This window comes from Equus asinus, chromosome X, assembly GCF_041296235.1.
Source record: "Equus asinus isolate D_3611 breed Donkey chromosome X, EquAss-T2T_v2, whole genome shotgun sequence".
NCBI lineage: Eukaryota > Metazoa > Chordata > Mammalia > Perissodactyla > Equidae > Equus > Equus asinus.
Window position 1 is genome coordinate 18,504,149 of NC_091820.1, and position 22,304 is coordinate 18,526,452.

General features: G+C 41.1%; 1 long non-coding RNA gene across 1 annotated transcript in view; it reads right to left on the reverse strand.

The window, feature by feature from the left end:
* Window positions 1-22,304, reverse strand: part of LOC123282457 (uncharacterized) — a 779,045-nt gene that overhangs the window by 749,641 nt on the left and 7,100 nt on the right. Inside the window, exon 2 of the long non-coding RNA XR_011499914.1 lies at window positions 6,774-6,903. This is a non-coding gene — a long non-coding RNA (uncharacterized lncRNA). The remainder of the gene's footprint in view (window positions 1-6,773; window positions 6,904-22,304) is intronic.

Genomic DNA, 22,304 nt, shown 5'->3' on the forward strand with positions numbered 1-22,304 from the left:
CTTTAGGGATGACCTTAGTGCCAACCAGTTCCAAAGTTCTCCTGTGCTGCTGCAATCTGCAATTTCAAAATGGCACATAACCTCCGGGCATTCTCATGGGCAAGGTCATCCTCCACATTATCAGGCATAACAATTATTGAGTACCAACTCTATGCCTGGCACTGTGCTCAGGGCTATGCATACATTAACTCATTTTATACTCACGTTAAACCAAGAGAAATAAGTTGCTTTGTTTTGAGACACTACATCTCAGAACAGAGTTGAGCAGCAATACATCATTGAAAGAGGTTAATTTGAGTTTTTTGTTTTATTCATTCCTATGAACTACTGTGGAGTAGGCAGATCTCAGACCTTTTCATTTCCCTTTCACAGCTGCAGAAATTGAGTCCTAGGAAGGAATGGGAGGGAGACTGGCAAGAGCAGGCCAATGGATTTCCCCTGAGGAGGTGCAAAGACTGCAGAATCAGAATGAAAAGCCTCGGCATTCCAGACTAGATTCATGCCCTGCCTTCCAACCATCTCGCCTCACTAACAAACAGGGGCAGATCTGAAGTGACCTGACTGCCCAGGGCTCTGCAACCCCTCAAACACACCATGCCCTGACCAGGAAAGCAGGTCTTCCTTTCCCTGGAGCCAAAGATGTAGCGCCCTGGCTGGGGTCATTTGTGATCTCTGTAATGCCCCTGTTTTATTGAGCAAACCTTAATTCTTGATGTTTAACGCGTGCCATGCAGAGACAAGAGAGCAACAGAGAGTGAAACTGGGTACTGAAAACATATCAAGGCCAGCTAACATGGGGTTGGGGGGAGGTGGCATGAACAGCAAGATCCTTGCAACTTTCTCCATTCATGATAGCCCAAGATCTCAGCACCACTTGCGGCCAGCTCCCTTCAGAGAGCGAACACCAGACAGAGCCTTTCTCCCCTTATCATTTGACCTCTACCGAGACAATCCACAAAGGTCATCATTAGTGCCTAGCGCAGGAAGATGGGGACCATTTCCCAACAAGTTCACATCACACAAAAAGCTCCAGCATAACAAGAGACAGGAGAATATCAGGAACTTTGTCTTTTCTCCTCCTTGCCAATTAGTTTCTGGCCTTTATTTCTAAGGTGTGTTTTAATCCAGTAAGACATGGGCCAAAGAGAATAGAAGCCAACCTATAATAATGTACATTGTAATGTGTAATGCGTGTATGTTTGTGTGTGTGTATGAAAATGAGAGACAGAGAGAGAATATAGGCTAAAAGAGGAATAGAAGAGACTGTCACTGTCAGTCTCTCTGTTCATTTCTCCACAAACGAATAGTTTGGGAGGAATCAGAAGAGCAGTGGATACCGCAGTGAAGGAAACAGACAAAAATCCTCATAGAGATTATTTTTGAATTGTGGGGAGAGGTGCAGGAGACAAGCAACAAATAAAATGGTATGTTAGATAAGTGGCTTGCAGGAAAAATGAAGCAAGAAATGAGGATGAGGAGTATAGGTTGGAAAGTTGTATTTTTAAATAGAGTGGTTAAAGAAGGCCTAAGTGGGGATGTAACACGCAGCATTTACCAAGCTTATTTCCTCAAGGAATCTGTTTGTCATGGAGCAGCTCACAAAAGTTAGGAGATGCTGTTTTAAAAAGTAGTTTCAACCGGGGAGGAGAAGGGTATTAAGTAGGAATTGTATTTGGATTCTAGTGATTAAAATATAAGTGGTTTAAACAAGATAGAAGTTTCTTTTCCATTTGCATAAAAGAAGTGTGAGGATAGGCAGTTCAGAGATATAGGACGACTCCATGTTGACATCAAGGACTTGAGCTCCTTGCACCTTTCTGTTCCACCCTCCTGAGTTCCTGGTTCATGGCTTCCATCCTCAAGCTTGCTTCAGGCCAAGACAGTTGCTTTATCTCCAACCATCACACCTGTGTTCCAAGCAGAACTCTCCCTCTTAGAGAGTCTTCTCATAGGTCCCACCCAACATGTTTTGCCTACATCTCATTGGCCACCCCTAGCTAAAAGAAAAGCTGGAAATGTATTTTAGCCAGAATGTGACTTCTCATAATGAGATTAAGCTTTTTTAACCAAGGCAAAATAATGGCAATTAGCCACATGACTCAGGAAAGGAGGGTAAGGTGGAAGGAGCATTCCAGTATGCAAAATGGCAGCTTTCTATTTTAACACAGCAGATAGTGCAGCCTCCCACAGATTAGTTGTGTAGCTACAGAACCCATGATACCTATGGGAGCCTGTGGTTAAAACTTCATGGGACAGAGCCTCCAGCAGCAAGATCACCACACCCCCATCACTTGGGTCAATGCCCCACCCAGCTCCTGTTTTGTCTTTCATCAAATCACTGGCCCTTCAGTTTTAAGGAACCCTAAAGTTCATCTGGATCAACTCTATCCAACACTTGAATCCTCCCTCAACATTCCAAAAAGATTTCCACCTAGTAGTTCAAGCCAAAACCTAGGAGTAATCTGGATTCCTCTTTCTCTAACAACACCCTCCTAGAGCATTCAACCTTCAAAAATGATCCATCAACTTCTTTTGCCTTCTTACTGCTACCAGTTTCTACAAGCTCCATCATCTTTCACCTGGTGGTTAGCAGCCCATAACTGGTCTCTCTGGTTCCCCCCTTGCATCTCTACATTCCACTCACCACACAGCAGCCAGAATGTCATCTTAATAACGTAAACTTAGCCATGTCACTTTCCTACTTAAAACTTCTGGTAGCTTCTCATCGCACTGAAAGTGAAATCCAAACACCATGATTTGACCACTCTCCATCTCTTGGACTGCTTCTTTGCCACTCCTCCCCCTTGCTCAGGCACTCCAGCTACACTAGCCTTTTTGTTACTTGAACACACGAAAGTCCTTCCCACCTTAGGGTTTTTATCTGGAATGCTCTTCCCCACATAGCTGGATCCTTTTCGTCCTTCAGATCCCCACTAAAATATCCTACCTCCTCAGAAAGACCTTACCTGACTTACCCTCTAATGAAGTCCAATCCCTAACAGACACTCCTCAGCACATGGCTCTATTTTTTTCAGGCATTTATAACTAGTTATATTTAATATGCTTATACATTTGTTTTCTTGTTCATTATCACCATTATTAAGTTCCGTGAAGGCAGAAACACTGCTTCTTTTGTTCTCCCCAAATCTCCAGCACCACAGTGAATGGGACACGGTAAGACTTCAATACTATTGAATGAATGATGTGGTTTGAAATGCCCTCACTCTCCTCGTCACTGTTCCCTGAATACCCCTCAGTTTGCTATAAGCCCTCTTAAATAGGCTTCAAGAAATAAAACTCAATTCTTAGAATTGTATCATTAGCAAAGAACAGAATGGCACTCTTGGGCATTATACAACATCCCCTGCCCTGGTTCATTGGTTGATTTTGAAAATGAGTTTTTGCATATAGATTCATAGATCCATTTTGAGAATTTTCAGGGGTGGAAGACTCCAAGAATCTCCCTAAAACCAACTTGAGATGCACAGACGTATATTGGGGATGCCTCAAAGCCAAAATGTGTAGCTCATAACCTTTCTTCTGATTTTAATGATAACTTTCTATTTTAAGAAACAATCTAGAAGATTTTAAACTTTTTGTTGCATATTATTCCAATTTCTTGAGGTGACACAGAGACTTCTATGCAATCACAAAACATCATTTCTTTTCCTCCTGGGCACACAGCTGGATTACAATTAGGAATAGCCATGTCATTGAGTTCTGGCCAGTGAAATACGGGCAGAAGTGATCTATACCACACGATGGAAGGGGACAGGATCCATGAAAGATTTAGTGGAGCAGAGTCACCTACACCCCCTACCTGAGTTGGAATGTGACATTGAGTGAGAAATAAACTCTCGTAGTATGCCACTGAGATTTTTTGAATGGTTTGTTATGACACTTATCCTACCCTTATTTACACAGAGGAATAAAATAAAGACCCAGTAACAATAATAATGGTAAATTTTCAAAGAGAAAACAATTCAACTTTCTTCAATCTCAGCCATTTTGAGCTGTTACAAATTATGTAGTTTTAACATAAATGGGTGACGAGCAAAAGCTAATGGCTTCTTAGATGACATAAACATACCGTATTTGCTTTTCAAGTGCTGGAAATATTTCTAACTAAAACACGAAAGAAATATTTTAACAGGCTGACTTGGGGGAAATGCTCAACATGAAGACACCAAAATGTTTTTCAAAAAGGGAAACAACTCGATATGGTCCCAAAGCCCTGCCCAGGCTTTACCAGAGGGACATCCAAAGTGAGGTAAATTTGCTGACCTTATTCTGAAATATAAGGGAAATTTTCTCATGAGGGTAGGATGCTTTTTAGTTATCATTTAATTTAATGTTTATTTTTCTAAAGTGATTTTTTTTAATTAAGGAAACTGTCCAACTCTTTATCTTGACCTCCTTAGGATTCATAGCATCAAACTGAATCACTCTTCTATATGATCACACTTCAAATATTTCTTGTTAACACTGCATATTCAGTCCATTAGATCTTCCTAAGAATCGAGACATTTTTCTATGTAACTTCAGTTTTTCCTACATAGACTTCCTCTCCATTTATTAAGAATAATAGTAATTAATGGTAATAATAATAGCATCTGCAATGCACATTATAATTGACAAAAAGCTTTCACATCCATTATCAAGTTGTAGTAGTTGATAAAACTCTAAATAATCCATTTCTTTCTGTATTCCATGTGTGGCATTTCTAAAATTGTAGTTTCCCAACTTCCTAATATTTCATGGATTACCACAGTCCTACTCACTAATTATATACAATAGCTAGTATGTATTGTAACATGTTCTACTTATAAAATATAGATGTATTTCACCAGAAGAGCAAAAGTATCAATTATCTCCAACAAAAATTTAACTCACAGTATTTTTTTAATGTACACTCACCACATTTCTATAGTATCCTTTTAAAAATGCTTTGTTTCTCTTATCATTTTTAATACATCCCACTCTCTAGTCCAGTAGTATCAAGTTTCCAGGTGTCTGGCCTCTGGTTTGAAATCTATGGCCTGCGAATGTTTTAAATAAAGCAGAATTATAGAAAAAATATTAAATGAAGACAGACGAGACGGTCATCTTTGGGTGGTGTGATTGATTTCAGATTTGTGTTCATTTGGGTTTTCCAAGTTTTCTTCACTGAGCATATAATTCATTTTTTAAGTAGAGCAAAGGTAAAAAATAAATAATTAAACATAAAGCACTTAGCTTTTGGTACATAACTACATATAAGGATTGGTTTGGGTTCATTCTGGTCTTGGTAGTCTCTTGTCCTCAACTTCATATCGAAAAAGAGTGATACAGCAAAATGTGTTGTATGGAGCAGAATTCTTCCTCCTCCAAAGAAGACTGTTTAGAAATGAACATCTTTTTGAGGCACCTGTTTCCTTTCCATGGGGCTGACAGATAAAGTTTGATTGAGAGAAATGCCAATCGTGTCATGAGGCAGATGGATTAACTTTCTAATGTTTCTTTCCTGACAGTAAATCTCAAGTTTTACTCCTATGCTTAGCAAAATATCTTTAGAAATATCGTTTGTTCAATAGATATGATGCATTTTACTACTTCTTAGAGCAAACCATTGATCCCTGTCACCGTGGCATTAGGTAGGCCTCACAAATCATCCAGGCATCTGCCCTCAGCCTCAAATAATTCACTGACAGAACAGTAAAGAAGAGGGAAATGCCATTGGTAACTAGGGAGTCAAGAGGAAAAGACTTTATAGTATCTCTATTTACGGCATTTCCTTTCTCTTGAAGACGTTGGTTATTCTAATTTCTTTTTGCAATTTCCTCTTGAGAACTTCTCTCATGAAATATATTTTAGCATAGTACAAATTTTCCCAGCACGTATTCTTCAGTTCTTGAAAAGTTCTATGTAGAGTCATGCTAATATCATCCAGTGAATTTTAAAATAATAGGTAAAGCAATGATAAACAAAATGTATGAACTTTACATATATTTGTATATAGACGAGCACATCAGTATTTATTGATTCAATTTTAAAGTTCCTATCTTAAAAAATTATCAATTCTCCAACCCAAAAATTCTCATCTACTTTGCATACATTCATTCTATTGTCAGGGAGGCCGGGGAGAAATTCTTTAAACATAGATGAACTTCCTTCAAGCTCCTTAGGGTTATCTCTCAATTGCTAGAGACTTCCTTCCTGGGCAAAGTAAATTTTTCTCCCTTTTCTTCCACCTTATTCCACAAGGTTTTCCTCTCCTGAGGCCAGAGGAACACTACACAGCTGGGGCTTTCTTAGCACAAAGGAAAAAACAGGGGGAGGTGCTGGCCCTCAAGCCCAGGACCCATGGTTAGGTAGCCATGTCAAGGTTGATCCAGGTTCTACAGTGGTCTCTGTTCCTAATCACGGAGATTTTTGGCTATGAATAACTGTTCTCTTGCTTTGAGAAAGAGTTTGGCTATAGCAAAAAAGAATTAATGATCTGTTCTGAACCTGATTCTAATAATTTCACTTAAATACAATTATTTTCTGTTATAATGTCACCACAGTTACTCCCACAGTAACTTTATTCCCAGTGACAAAAAGAAAGGCAGAAAAGAGAAAAGGGAATCAAAACAAGTGTTATCCACAAATCAGAAAAGAACCCAAATTCTGATTAGTAAAGAGAAAATTCTTATTGCAATGGCATTTGAACTAGGGTAGGATAAACCACCATAATAAATAGTCCCCAAAATATATAACAGTTCAAACACAATAGAAGTTTATTTTCTACTCACATAATATTCCAAAGTGTGTTTCCTGGTCAGTGAGTGGCTGAGGGCTTCCCCTATGTGGCAATTCAGAGATTCAGCCTCCTTCTATCTTGTGCTCTGACATCCCCAGGGCCTTGTAATTATCTGCATTCAGCTGACAAAGAAAGAGAGCACGATGGAGTTGCCTAAAGGAGGAAGTAACAAGTATCTTTCACTCACATTCCATTGGTGAGAACTAGTCACATGACCACACTGAACTGCAAGGGAGGCTGGGAAATGTAATCAAGCTGTGTGCTCTAGAAGAAAAGGGAAAAAGAATTTTGTAAATAGCCAGCATAAGTAGTCTGCTATAAGTAGTCTGCATTTACCTGTTTTATTCATTCTTGAATCTCTCACACTTTTGCTCAATACCTAAGATGGTAGACATTTGATAAAATGCTGGATAAATGTTGCAAGTCAGAAAGTGAATCACTGTGATATTTCATTTTATTATTTATATTTTATATACAATATATTATATTTTCATATAATTTATATATTTAATTTAATATTTACACAATATTAATTTAATACTGAGACAGTCTAAAACTTATTTTAAAATTCCAATCTCACATTTGCTTCAAAGTCTTCCTCCCACTCTGGCTGATTCGTGGCTCCAGAGACTTGGAATGTGCATCAGACCAAAGTGAGGGGGGCTGCTCTCTCACACCCTGCCCTCTCCTCTATCCAGACTCTCAGAGTTGAGACAGTGAGAAGAAGGGAGAAGAGAAGGAATTTTTCATGCTTTCCCTCTGCTTTGTTGAGTATAATTGCAGTTCCCTTATGTGGTGGTGGTGAGGTAACCATCCCTTTTCTATTGCTGTTATTATTGTCCTGTATAACCATGACTGCCCTGGGTTCCCTCTATGAGGCAGGAATTTAAAATTCTGGCTCTCTGAAGGGAGAGAGCACATTGGTTTTTCAGAGGACCCCATGGGAGGCCTCCCCAGAACACTGCCCTCTAGTGCAAGATCCAGGTGAAGCTGACCTCCTTCTCCCTCCTCCTCAGCATCCTCCCCATAGTGACTTGCTGATGGGACTCCCTCACTGAGCTGGAAGCCCTCTTGGGGGATACAAACAAGAAAGTTTACGTTCTAGCCACCTTCTATGGTGTCCACTCAGGCACAAGAAATTCCCACACTCTTGTCATGCCAAAAAGTGGGAATGCTGGCTGCACCTGGCACTCTGCCTCTCAGTTCTGACTTCTCACCCCTGCCATTACCCTGTGTCCCAGAATCATCAGCCCAGATTATCAGGCAGTCTTCTGGATTGGTGGCTCAGCAATCTTGGTACAGGAGATAATCTTACTGTCAGATTTGGTGTGAGGACATTGTGGCAGTTCTGCCACCTATATCTTGTAGAAGGAGTAGATAAGTTGAATACTCCATAGGGAGGGGAGGGGAGGAGGGGTAGTTGCCACTCCATGAATCTCTAATCACCCTCAAAGATGGCCTTATATCCTATAACCACATTTTACTTAATGGAGGAGGAAGCAAGCAAATAAGGGAGGGGCATTCGTGCCTGTTCTGCTAAAATGGTGCCTCTCAGCAGGCAGACACTGAAGGGAGGTGACTGTTCCAATGGATTGGCAATTCTATAAACTTAAAATGCAGAGGACTTGGCACCTTTTGCTCTCAAATGTAAGTTCTAGTCAAAATTCCAGGAAAAAGCCTACTTTGCACTTCACACCATGATTCTGAAATGATTTCTTTGTCAACTGACAATTTGACATTTTGGAGCATTGAACTTGATTTCTGGCTGCCTAATCTGTGGGATATCTTCAAGGGAAAGATATCAGTCCCTTATCAAAAAAATGTAACTATTTTGTACAGATAATTCCTACCATCCCATCCAGGAGAATTGCTGACCTTTGGACATACAGCCCTGTAAAAAGCAAAATCTAAATGTTTTCACTCTTGATGTTTTATCTAGTATAAACATATAAATGGCTATGTGTAATCCATGTAGCACGTGCTTAGAAAATATCATTGAGTTGAGTCAAATTATTTGGAAGAAATGAGGCTTTTAATTGTTCTATATAATTTGACTATGAACCCTCCTCTGTAGTCTCTTGGGAAGATACTTGCTAAAAGAAAATTGTGTGTTAATACTTTGCTCCACAATCAGGTCTGGGAAATAAGATGGGTGATATTTATTAAATTCTTACATCTTCCAGTCACTGTGATATACTTCCTTACACATACCTCGTTTAAACCTTAAAACAGGACAATAAAGTAGGAACTATGACTAACCTCATTTCATAGATGGGAAAACTACAACTTAGAGATTTTTCATTGCACAGCTGGAAGGATGGAATAGTTAACAAGTGGCAAAGTCAACATATGAGTCCATGTCTATCTGAATCTACATTTGTATTCTTTCCGCTGCACCATGTGATATAACCGATGCGAGGGAACTTTTGTTGGACCATACATCAGAAGTGGCTCAACCATGATCAACATGTCCAGGTTTATTCTCATGAGGTGGGATGTAAAATGGTGCTCTCCGTCTGAAGGCAGAATAGGAAATAAGCAGAGGGGATACAAACTAGGTGTCTGAAAAGTTGACTGTGTTTCCCCTACAAGGCATATAAAGCAACATGATGTGAAGGGAGATGTGTGATTTTGGTACACGCTTAAGACTATACTGAAGCACAGCTGTGGACAGGAGGCCAACAATTCAGGAAAATCTCACCTGCCCAGAAGTCCAACTTGCAGCAGCCTCAGTCAGTTGTAACCCAGGGAACCACAAAATTAGTTTAAAGGACTTCTGTGTAGCACAGAAGCCCCTAAAAGCTATGAAATTAATAATATCAGAAACATGTAGCAATACCACTGGTCCCCTCCAGATGACCATGTGTGTGAAAAACAGCAGTGGATTAGATACAGAACACACTGATAGCTAAAGAAAGTCTACCAGGGGTAAGGAACAGCGATCAACAGAGCAGGCAGAAGAAGTGTTCAAGCAAAGCAGTTGAGTGAGGGATGGACATTCAGTGAATGGGTCATCTGAGTCCTCCATGTTTCAATAGCCCCTAAAGACATCGCTGCATGGCAGCACAATAAGGAAACAACAAGAAAGGTCACTGGAGGTCATTGGAGGTCACCTAGACCCCTCCTTATTTTACAATTGAGTTGAGGAAGTGACAAAACTATTGCTGCTCATAATTACAATCCTGAGTCATTAAGAAGTAATGATTCTGTCAAAATACTATGTTCCAGAAGAATACAAAAAGGTAAAAATAAATGTAACGGCATTTAAATAATAAACTTAGATTTTTTTGAAAAATGTTCTTTTGTGAACTATCTCATTCTCTGATAAAGTCAGATATATTGGCCATTATGGTAAAACCTGGTAATAATATTAGTAGAGGAAGTCCAGCTTTTTCAAAGTCTACCATCTCTTTTCATCTTCACACCCATCCTATGAAATTACCAGGAGATGTATTTAGCACAATTACCCTCACTTTATAGATTTGCCTCAGTGAAGCCACTTAAGGATGGCAGAGCCACTGTTAAAACCTGGGTCTCCTATCTCACAGCTCTGGGTACTTTCTCCCATGTTTCACTGCCTGATAGCTTCTTCTGAAGACTGACGCTAGAAAAAAAAAAATAGGTACCTTAGAAAAGTTGGCCATGCAATACCATTTAGGCACTCATTCTTTCAACAAATCTTCATTAAGCATCTGAATCAGTTAGCCATTGCCCGAAAAATACTACAAAAACTACCCCAAACTAAGTGGCTTTAAACAATAGTCATTATATTCTGATAAATTTATGTGTTAGTTGAGGGCCAGATGATTTAGGACGGGCTCCACTGGGCAACTCTGCTGATCTCAGCTGTGGATTGGCTGATCAGGGCCAGTCTTGGCTGTAGTGGTACAGCTCTGCTTCATATGTCTCTCATCCTCCTCCTGGAGCTGGAGAGCGAGCCCAGGCATGTACTTCTCATGGCTACAGCAGAAGTACAAGAATATAAGCTTTATTTGCAAGTGCTTTCCAAGTTTTTTGTCTGCCCTCCAAGCCTTTGGCCTGCTAATATTCCATCAGCCAAAGCAAGTCACATAGCCAAACTCAAAGCCAAGAGGCAGGAAAATATATTCTGCCTGTTTAATAGGACGAGCTGCAGAGGCAGCTGGCAAAGCACATGGATACAGAAGGAGAAGAATTGGGCCCACTAACACAGTCTACAACAGCACCTATCATATTCCTGGCACTGTGCAAGGTACTGAGGAAACAGTGCTGATCACGACAGAAGCTGGCTTTCCAGAGCTTACAGACAAAAACTGATGATTAAACATCCAGCCACATGAACTCCACTGCAGCCTGCTACAATTGTAACCAAAATTTAATGATGGGCCAGCCCCATGGTGTAGTAGTTAAGTTTTGTGCACTCCGCTTTGGTGGCCCGGGTTTGTGGGCTCAGATCCTGGGTGTGGACCTATACCACCCGTCAGCCATGCTGTGGTGGTGACCCACATACAAAAAAATGGAGTAAGACTGGCATGGATGTTAGCTCAGACCTAATCTTCCACAGGCAACAAAAAAAAAAAAAAAGAGGAAGATTAGCAACAGATGTTAGCTCATGGTGAATCTTCCTCAGCAAAAAAATAATAATAGTGAAAGTAAATCTGCTACCCCCATCATATTTTGCATTTCTAGGAGGAGTAAGTGCTTTGAGGAATTATCCATTATTTTGAACTCTTCACCACTGCTCCCCCACATTGTCATGCATTATCAAGATGGTCTCATGTGATGTATTTGTTCAAGTGAATACTGTAGTCCCCCGTTATCCACAGTTTTGCTTTCTGCAGTTTCAGTTACCCCATGGTCAACTGCAGTATGAAAATAATAAATGGAAAATTCCAGAAATAAACAATTCATAAGTTTTAAATTGCCTGCCATTCTGAGCAGCATAATGAAATCTCACACCATCCCTCTCCATTCCACCCAGGATGCAAATCACCCCTTTGTCCCGCAGATCCACACTGTAGACACCACTAGCCCATTAGTCACTTAGTAGCCATCTTATTATCAGAATGACTGTCAAGGTATCTCAGTGCTTGTGTTCAAGTCACCCTTATTTTACTTAACAATGGCCCCAAAGTGCAAGAGTAGTCATGCTGGCAATTCAGACAAGCCAAAGAGAAGCCATAAAGTGCTTCCTTTAAGTGAAAAGGTGAACGTTCTCTACTTAATAAGGAAAGGAAAAAGATCGTACACTGAGGTTGTTAAGATCTATGGTAACTTTTACTACAGTGTATTGTTATAATCTATTTTATGACTGGTTATTGTTGTTAATCTTTTACTGTGCCTAGTTTATAAATTACATTTTATCATAGATATGTATGTATAGGAAAAAACATAGTATATATAGGGTTCAGTATCCACAGTTTCAAGCATCCACTGGGGGTCTTGGAATGTATCCTCCAAGGATAAGGGGGGACTACTGCAATTGAATTTACTTAGAGAACCAATGGAATAGCCCTTCTCCTCTCTTTTGGCTATGGGTCCCTGTGAGAAGGTCCATAAGCAGGATGGAAAAACTCTCACTTTAAGAAGCTGAAGATCTGTATTCCAGGGCTCCACCCCTTACAAGCATTCTGTTTGCATGACAAAGTTGTTACTAATTCAAAAACATTTACTGAGGGCCATCTATGTACAAGGCTCAGTGAGCAAGTGTTTTCCATCTAATAATTCACCTAATCCTCATGATAATACTGTGAGTAAAATTAGTGCAAGATTTACCCCATATTCAACAAATGGTTACTAAAGCACTAATTAAATGCCAGACACTGGGCCTACCAGATGAGAAACATATATTTCTGGCCCTCCAGAAGCTCACTTTCTATTAAGAGAGACAGACCTGTAAACAATACAATTAAAATATAACAAGGTAAGAGCCTTTATAGGAGACAATGCACTTTCAAACATTATGCAAATATAAGGTATTATAAATAAGCATAGCTGTAGATCTCAAAGACCTCATCCTGTTTTCAGAAGCACCTAATTAATCTACAAGGAAATCTATGGTACTGAGACAATTCAAAGCGGGTGGAGGAATATCCTGACCCAAAACCATATGCCACCACTATTTCCATCTTTCTGAGAAAATTTGATTAACAGGAAAAAAAAAGAAAGCATGATGCTTGCCAGCCCAGGAAATAAGTGACAATCTTTAGGGATGCAAGAGAAGACTGAAGAAATATATGTGCCCAGGACAGGGGATAAGAAAAGAGGGGTAAAATTTTCAAAAATATCATAGGTTGAGGGACCTCAGCACATAAATCTAAAAATATGAAAGTAGAGCATGGAGTGCCTTTCTCTAGGCATTGGTTTTAATTTCCTTGATATGAAACCAATGTCTGTGAGTTCCAGAGACAAAGAAAAGAGTTTGTTATCAGCTCCAGCACTTCACAAATAATTGATTAAACAAATAACCAACCCAAATATTTATCTTTCTCCTTATAAACTTTTTCTCTACTTCTTTCCTTCCTTCTCCAAATATTTCCTAAAGTAAAGCATGCTAATTGGTGGAAAGCACATGATGACATCAGCCACTGAGTCAGCTTATCTTATCAAAAACTTTCATTGACAAATAGAAAATGTTTTTAATAAAGAACATACCCTTAGACATAAAAGGAGTTATTTATCACAAATTTAAAAGCCCAATCACTGACGATGAGAGATGTTACTTAGAATATCAGTGACACAATCTCAGTGCTGCTCTCATTAAATGACTTTGCCAAAGTTAGGCAACCTTCATAATTCCATGAAAAATGGGTGTCTCTAACAATACCATGTATAATTAAGCATATATTGCCGAGCAGTTGGAAAATTCCATTGTCACCTGCATCGGCCTCAAAGATCAATTTGTATACATGGATCAAAGGGAAACTTACAGCTTGCTGGTTCATTTAAAAGTAAACCAAGACAATTTTAAAACCTTATTAAATCCCTCAAACTAATCTGAATAAGAATGTTTTGATTGTAACCAGCAAAGTATTTTACAAGGAATTATAAGGGAGATGCATTCATCTATTGTTTGAGTTGAACTTTTCTGATTTGTTCGTTTTCATTCTTTGTCTCTCTCAAGCCTCGATATTCTTGAATCTTGTTCAAATTAATGATATATTTTAAAGTCAAATCAAAATAATTTTATCCACTCAACTTAACATGCAAGGCTTCAGTAGGTCCTCCATAAGTACAGGAGTGGAGAAAATATTGCTGACATGAAGTAGAAACCAAAGGCCTCTCATCTTCATTTTGTGCAACATCCTTCCGAGGGGCCAAGCAAAGGACAGGCCAGGCTGGGGAGTTGTTCACAGTCAGGATAGAGGGAAGTAATGGAAAGTACAGATCCACTCCTGTTGGTGATAGAGGATCACTGTGACTGTCCTTTACCTATTGCCTTTCGGCTCTAAGCCCACCTTTGCAAACCTGGAGCCGGGACTCTGCAAGCCACATTTCCCCAGCTCCCTTGCTAGTTGGCTTGCTGTCCAGTTCTGCCAGTGGAAGACTGAACATGGAGAATCTCCTAGAGGAAATTGGAACATGGGAGGAGGGGAAAAGGGACTTCCTACTTCTTTCCCAGTTTCTGTCAGTGTCACACCAACAGCAGCCTCACCTCATGCCCTCGGAGGTGCCAGCAAAGGCTGGAGGATCTGTGCTCCCTCACTCACTGGACCATGCCATCTAGGCCATCAGAGTACCCACTGGATTACCTCATTGTTGGCCCCACGGCACCTGCCCCACAGAGGTCCAGGCACCAGCCTCTATAAGTTCCTTTTCCAAGTTCCTGGGTTCTAAAACACCAGTTCTCCCTCTTGTCTTGCCAGCCCAGGTGGTAACTGCTTCCTACAACTATTCACTTCTGTCTTCTCTAGGCTTCCCCCTTTTCTCTCTAGCCTTCCAACACCTATGTAACCAATTCCTGTATTAAATCTCTTCCATTTAAATCCCTAGTGTAGTTTCTCTTTTTCAAACTAAATCCTAACTGATATTCTCACCAAGGCAGCGACTGTCAATGAAGGAAGAAAATAGATTTTTCCATTGCTGGTGAGGGACTGGGGAAAGGATCAATACATTATTTTTGGAAGCTGTAGAGGTGATTCTGATAATATCACCATTTCCTATCATTATTCTTTATGCCTTTCTTCCTCCTTGAACTGTAATATGATTTCTGAACCATCTTACAAGCGCGTGCTTTGTACGTCTAAAGCTGTGTACTCCCAATGGAAGAGATCTATGGGAGTCTTCAAGGAGTCCTTTTATCCATTAACCCCATAGGTAAATCCACCTATTGCATATGTGTCAATAGTGGTGATTTGTAATGACACTAGATCACTTACAGCCATACCTCCCTCACTATTCCTTTCAAAGGCTGCCCTCACCTGCCAGTCATGGGAGGGGTATACGAGGTACTAACCCTCACAGAAATTAGAAGCCACACGCATAATTGTGCCAATACTCTGGCATGAGGACACAGTCAACCCCACAGAGGAGAAAAATAAACAGAACCTTAGCCCAAGTGTTAGGAAAAGGTTCCCAACCCTTGATATTTAACAACCCCATCAATAACCGCACTTTCTAAACCAGACCGAACACCTCCCAACCCCACATAGATCATAGCCCAGAAATGAATTCAAGCTAAAAGAATCATTTAGAAAACTGGAAATTATTTAGTATTGGCTTTTACACATGAATGCCATAATTACATTGTTATTTCTGTAAGGTATCTTTATTTCTCTAGTGTTTTGGTTGTGTCATATTTTGATTAAATATTAACCAAGAAATGCTTCAAGAAATTTAGGAAGATGATTCCCTAAATAAATAGCTTTCTTTTTAAAAAAGATCACTTTGAAAAATTATTAATGCAATGAATTGAGGTAAGCAATTTAAAACTGAGCTCAAGCAGATGTTGACTGCAGCGTTTAGCTTGCCTTTCTGAGCATCACTGAGCCCCTCATGCCCAGAGTTAATATGACCTCAAGAAAATGAAGCCAGTCTTTGGCTTAGTGATTTAGAGGCAGTGGGGGGAGTTGGGAATAAATGCTAACAGTTTTCAGTCAAACCCAAAGCAGAATGCAAGCCAGCCAAAGTAAATAGTTTTTTTCTTATGCTTCCAGTTGACATTTTGTGGCAGGATAAGGCCTTACCCTGATAAATAATTTTTTGAGTTAATAGCCCCTGCTTCAGTTTACCTTTTAGTGGGGGGAAAACACATGAAATCATATAAAGAGAATGGAGTATAAGATAAATGTTTCTCAATGGTTCTATTTGGTTTACCAATTTCTTATGCTAGCTGCTGGCTCATCTTAAATTCTAGTCTTTACCCCCACTTAGCCTCCCACACACAGAACACACATCCCCTTCACACATCTAGAGCACTGCACAGCAATATTTTCTCCATTATTTACCACTATTCTTCTCGCTCTTCTTCATCATAAGTCTTTCAAGTACGGCTGGTATCATAAACCCTAATTTATAGGGCAACTTCATTCAGTGTAACAGCTCTTAAACTTGCACCAAACAGGCAGAGAAAATATCTTTTGATAAACTTATCAGTTTAAATCCATTCATATTTTCCATGTTAACTGTCGGAAAGTTGTATGTAAAGTATATAAATGTAATAACGCACATTTTTCTGACAACTGTGTCATAATGTCTTTGATATTTCTTAAATCTGCCCCCCAAAATCCTGCAAGTTTATAGAGTAGGAAGGAGAATAGTGGTGTAACATACCAATTTGCATTCAAGGTACATTTCTTCTTAATTTGTTTACTTGTTTGTATTTGCTGAAGATATGCATACATCCTGAACATTTACTATATATGTCCTATGTATCTGCCTGAATTATCATCAATTTGAACTTTAAGCCTCCAGAAAAATATCAAACTTTTTTTTGCCACTCCTAGCAATGTGGCACACACACAGAGATCATTGGTATAGCAGATAGACCAGAACCTGTTGGCATCCTGTCCATATCCTCTTGCTATTCATTATTCTTTTATATGCCTATGGGCTTTCAAAGCAAGCACCTGTGTCTCCCTGCCTGAAAGCCCTCTCTAGCCACAGAAGCATGCTCTGTCCACACACATGGGGCAGGCTGCATGGGTCAAGAGTTGACACCTCTCCCAGTGGTTGTCAACCAATGAAGGACGGTAGTGGGTGAATACATACCCCAGCTTCCTCAACCCTTAGGTGGAAAAACTGAGGCATGTTGCACACAACTTCCCAGAGGCCCACAGTAGTGTCAGTTACCCACAACAGTAACACTACCATTAACTTGTGTCTGTATCGGCTTCCTTCCCTTCCCTGTTTCACTTTGCCCTCCCCAACCAGTGCTTCCTGGGATCACTCCCAAATAAACTACTTGCATCCATATCTCATCTCAAGGTCTGCTTATGAGAGATCTCATGCTAAGATCACTCAGCAAATGTTTTCAGTGATAAGAATGGCCCCTAAAAACTGGAAAAATGAAAGGTCTCATATTTGGGAATGTGGCAATAAAAATGACCTTGGAGTTTTGTTTTCTAGATACACCACTCATTCCCCATAAGAAGTACAGGCAGGCACCAAAATCATACTTCTATATATTACTATTAATATAATCTCACGTTTGGCACATTTTGATAATGGAACCCCTAGACTAAATTGGGGCCTGGGTCAGTGGAGTTGAGTCAAGCCCCCTGACAGACATTGGTAATACTGCCCGGACAAATGCTCCCAGTTCCTCAGCCCGTAGAAACATTCACAGCCAGGAATTTACATAGAAGCAGAGGAGCCTCTTAGAAAGAGGAGCCCAAGGTTCCAACCCTTTCTGGGTGGGGTTAAAAATTATTTAAAACCTTCGTGGTACTGACCAAGATAACAGAAAAGTGTACTGAGGCCATGAGTGACCACTTGACTGGATTCAGTACCAAGGACTCGGGTTGGAAGAGGACAGTCATTTGGAGTCCTCTGGAAGGCTGGCACTGGAATCTGTCTCCACCCATAGTCCACTCCTGCTTGAGTCTAACACTGAGGGAAGAAGTGTTCACCATTTGCTCTCATTCAACAAATGTTATCATGCTGGGCTAGGCACTACGGATTCAATGGTGAACAAAACAGACCTGCCTCTGCCTTTGTGGAACTTACAGTAGAGTGTGGAAGACATTCAACAAGCAGGCAAACAGGCAGATACCTACAGAAGGCTTATCTAAACAACATCAGAGTCAGAAGTTCAGGGCAAAGGGATGTAAAGGGGGCAGACTAGAGGAAATCGCATGTATGAAGGCCCTGAGGGGGAAGGGAAGGTGGGATTTTCAGGGAATAGGAAGAAGAGCAATGTGGCTAAGGTCAGATAGAGAGAGAAAGAGAGAGAGAGAGAGAATTTAGAACATTGTCTAACACATTGACACATCATAAGTATGCAATAAATATTAGCTATTGAGGCACTCTTTTCTTTTAATAGAAAAGCCCTCACTTCCTCAAGTGAAAACTCCAGCTTGGGGTAAATTTTTACAACCTCTATCATTTTTCTAGAAATGCTAGTGCCTACTTGATGGCCTTTAATTAAATTAAAACTGTCCACTAATTTAACAGGGGTTCTCAAACCTAGCGGCTCATAGAAATACCTAGGGTCCTTTTAAAAATAATGATCCTTTGACACCCCTGACCAATCAAATCAGAAACGCTAGGAAGTGGAGTGTGGGTCTGAGTATTTTTTAAAGCTCCCAGTTGCTTTTATGTGTGGCCAGCTTTGAGAACCAGGGCAACAGCTCAACACGATTTAGTTTATCAGTGAACAGCTAGCCAGCCTGTCACCAAGATCTTGTAGCCCAAATGGAATACAAGAGAGGTAAGTTAAAATTGAAGTAGGGACGAGTTTGCTGAGAGCCTGCTCTGGGCTGGGCACTTTTCATTCATTGTGTTATTCAGTATCCAAAAAACTCTATGAGATGACTCTTTTCATCCCATTTCATAGACGAAAAACAACTGATATTCAGAGAAGCAAGTTGCCCAGGTCACATACCAGGTAAATTGTGGGACCAGGATTCAAGCTCTAGTCCTGTTGGGTTCTAAACCCTACCCTCTACCTACCACCCTCATACTGCTTTCTAAGAAAGAGGTATATGGTTGCAACCCTTGAGAAGCCAAAAAAGAAATGACAGACTGAGAAGGTGGTGGCATTGAGAAGGGTCACAGGGGGGAACTATCAGAGGACACAAGACAAACTTTACATAACTCACCATTTTTCCCAGAGTCAGTGCTGCTAGTTTTGGCAGACCTCTAGGTAGCCTTCTATCACTCAGAAATTTCTCCCCATGTTACTGAGGAGTCATCCCTGGTGCCACTCTTCCTCTCATGCCCCTTCTCTAATTCATGGGAAGTCCTATTCTCTGTGCCTCTAAAATACCTCCAGAATCTGGCCACTTCTCACTATCTTCACAGCTACAACCCTAGTCCAAGCCACCACGGCCCCCTACCAGGAGGCTGAGTCCGCCTCCTTCACACTCTTGCAAAGTCCATCCTCACACAGCAGCCAGAGCTATGGTGGGAAACGGAAGTCAGAAAGTGCTGATCAAGCAGGCTGCCCTGCTTAAACCCCTCCAGAGGTTTCCCACTCTAACCAGACCACAATCCCACCTCCTCACTGTGACCTCCAGGGCCTCCAAGGTCTCGGAGCACCTATCTCTCCAGCTCCATCTCCTACAATGCTCCCTCTCACTCACACTGGCCTTCCACCTGTCCCTGTCCCTCAACATTTGCTGCTCTCTGGGGGCATTCCAACATGCCATTCCTTCTATCTGGAGTGCTTTTACTTAGATCCTTGCATGGCTGCCTGCTTCTCCTAATTTAGCTCTCGACTCCAAAGCCACCTCCTCAGAGAGGCCTTGCCTGACCATCAGAGCTGAAGAGGCTCCCATCCCCACCTTGCTGGTCATGTGCCAGACATTCAACAATTCCTTGCTTACTGTTGGGCATGCTTTTAAAAGTATAACTAACTGCATCCACGGCCAGAAGGACTGTGATTCTTTGGTCAGAAATTCTACTCATCGCACTCTGTTTGACATGCTCACCAGCCTTGACCTCATCATCAGTCCCCGTTCTCTGTTTGCAAAATGAGAATAATGATTAACATGAGTCTTGAAGCGACCTTCTGACTGAGGACTCAATATGTGCTAGCCATTAAACTCCCGGTGCCATATTCAGAAAGAGGGACGACCCAAAGCCAAATCTTTTTCTTGCACCTTTCCCTTTGCATTTGATGATGGCTTTTCATTTGCATTTAGCACATTCATGGAGGAGGCAAATAAACATTACACTGGCTGACACCGTGTGAACACTCATCAGATCCAGTCAGGACAGGAAGGCTGGGAGCAAACCATCACCAGAAACTCTCACAGGCTTGGACCAGACTCCAAGTCTATTCATCTCCTGCAAGAAAACCAAGTCCACTGCCAGTAAAATCCAACAGCACCATTTCCTGACTTGGCGTTATCTAAGAGTCCAAACAGACCCAACAATGGAGTGCAGCCTCTACCCTAGACCATTCATGAAAGGATGGATAGTGCCTGGGACAAATGACAGGGCTGCCCTTGTGGTTAGTGTTTGGTCTGCTGCCTGTCCTCCTTAATTGCAACATTAACCTCTCCTGTGCAGTCTCCTCTTTTCTCTTCTCTATAGCTGGAAGTTCTAAACCAGTGGTCCCTCATGAGGTCTATGGGTAGAATTCAGGGGGTCCATAACTTGGATGGGAAAATTTTACCTTTTTGTTTCCAATCTCTAACCAAAATTTGGCATTTCCTCCAACTCAACACAGGCAGGAATCCTGAGCAGTACCAGAAGTGCCTGTGACTTTGCCACCAATAAAATTCACAGTTGTTTTCATGTCACATTTCAGTTGTTGCAGATATCTCAAAATACTATTAATACTCTTCACTACTTCAGAATTACAGCAGTTATTAGACCTGTTGCTAGATTCTGTAATTTAACACACTCATGAAGAAACATATGTATTACTCTATCGCAAATATGTTTTTTGTAATATTTTGATAGTTGTATTTTAATACAATTGATTTCCTTTGTTATCCTATGTATTTTATTTTATGCATTTGAGAACATTTTCTGAGAGTGAGTTCACAGTCTTCACCAGACTTCCAAAGCCCAGCTCCCGCCTTAGGTCCCGCATTAAAGTGGCCAAATCTTCTCAATGATACTTCAGCGAAGTTTTTGTCTTAGGCAACTTTGCAATTTAAATAAGGTTTATCTTACTTGTCTCCACATGACGCCCCACTCTGTCCTGTGTCACTGTCCCTAGCAGTGCTTTTCAGCTTTTGTGGGCCATGCTACCTTTTAATAAACATTCACACCCCCCTTAATACTCTCTGAAATGCAAAATAAATTAAACACTGTGATTAAAAACCACTCAATGGGGCAAAGTGTCTCTTTGTTTTAAACCATCACATGTCAACTTCACCAGAAATTCTGATTCCCCAATCTCACAAGCAACCTTGCTTGGTTGAGAATCACTTCTAAATGAATGCCCTTGTGAGAGGACAGTAGAAATCACCCTTGTCCTTGGCTACCCTCTCCAAGGTATTTACCTCACTAACCGCCTTATTCTTTTTTCAAGATTGGCACCTGAGCTAACATCTGTTGCCAATCTTTTCTCCTCCTCCTCCCCCTCCTCCTCCTCCTCCTTCCTCTTCTTCCTCCTCCTCCCTCTCCTCCTCCTCCTCCTCCTCCTTCTTCTCCTCCCCATAGCCCCCCAGTACACAGTTGTATATTCTAGTTGTAGATCCTTCTGGTTTTGCTATGTGGACGTCACCTCAGCATGGCCTGATGAGTGGTGTTAGTTCTGTGGTCAGGATCCAAACCGGCAAAACCCTGGGTTGCTGAAGTGGAGTGCGTGAACCTAACCACTTAGCCACGGGACCGGCCCCTAACCACCCTATTCTTACCAGAATCTCAGGCTAGGACAGGTTGGCTTCTCCCATTCCCGGTCTGAGAGGTAAGGGAGAGGGTCTCATTGGTGTGATGTGGACAATTTCTTTTTCCTTTTAGTTCTGATATAACAAGGGTGGGGTTTTTGGAAAAGTTTACCAAGACACTAAAGGGAAAGGCAGAAGCCATGTAGAAAATGCAGAAGTCCAGAATCAAACTTGTTTTCAGAGAACAGATTTCTTATCCCAGGGTGACTCCAATCTGACTTCACACTGACTGGCCTGGCACCAATCATTGGGCACTCAAGTCCTTGTGATTTTTCTCCTCTCTGTCTGACTGGGATGTGAGACTTGGCAACTCTGAACCCTACCCAGAGGGAGCCCATGGTTGGCACAGCTTCTAGGCCTGGCCGGAGCCTCAGGCCCTGCCAATGTCGGCTTCCTGACTTCTTTCCAGGTGAGGGCAGAGTGAGAAGAGAAGGGGGCCTATGAAGGGGGCCAGAATCAAAGATAAAGCCACCATCTGAGACGCAGCTGGAGGATACAGATCTAGGGGAGAAGTATATAAGCAAAGATGGTGGAGAGGA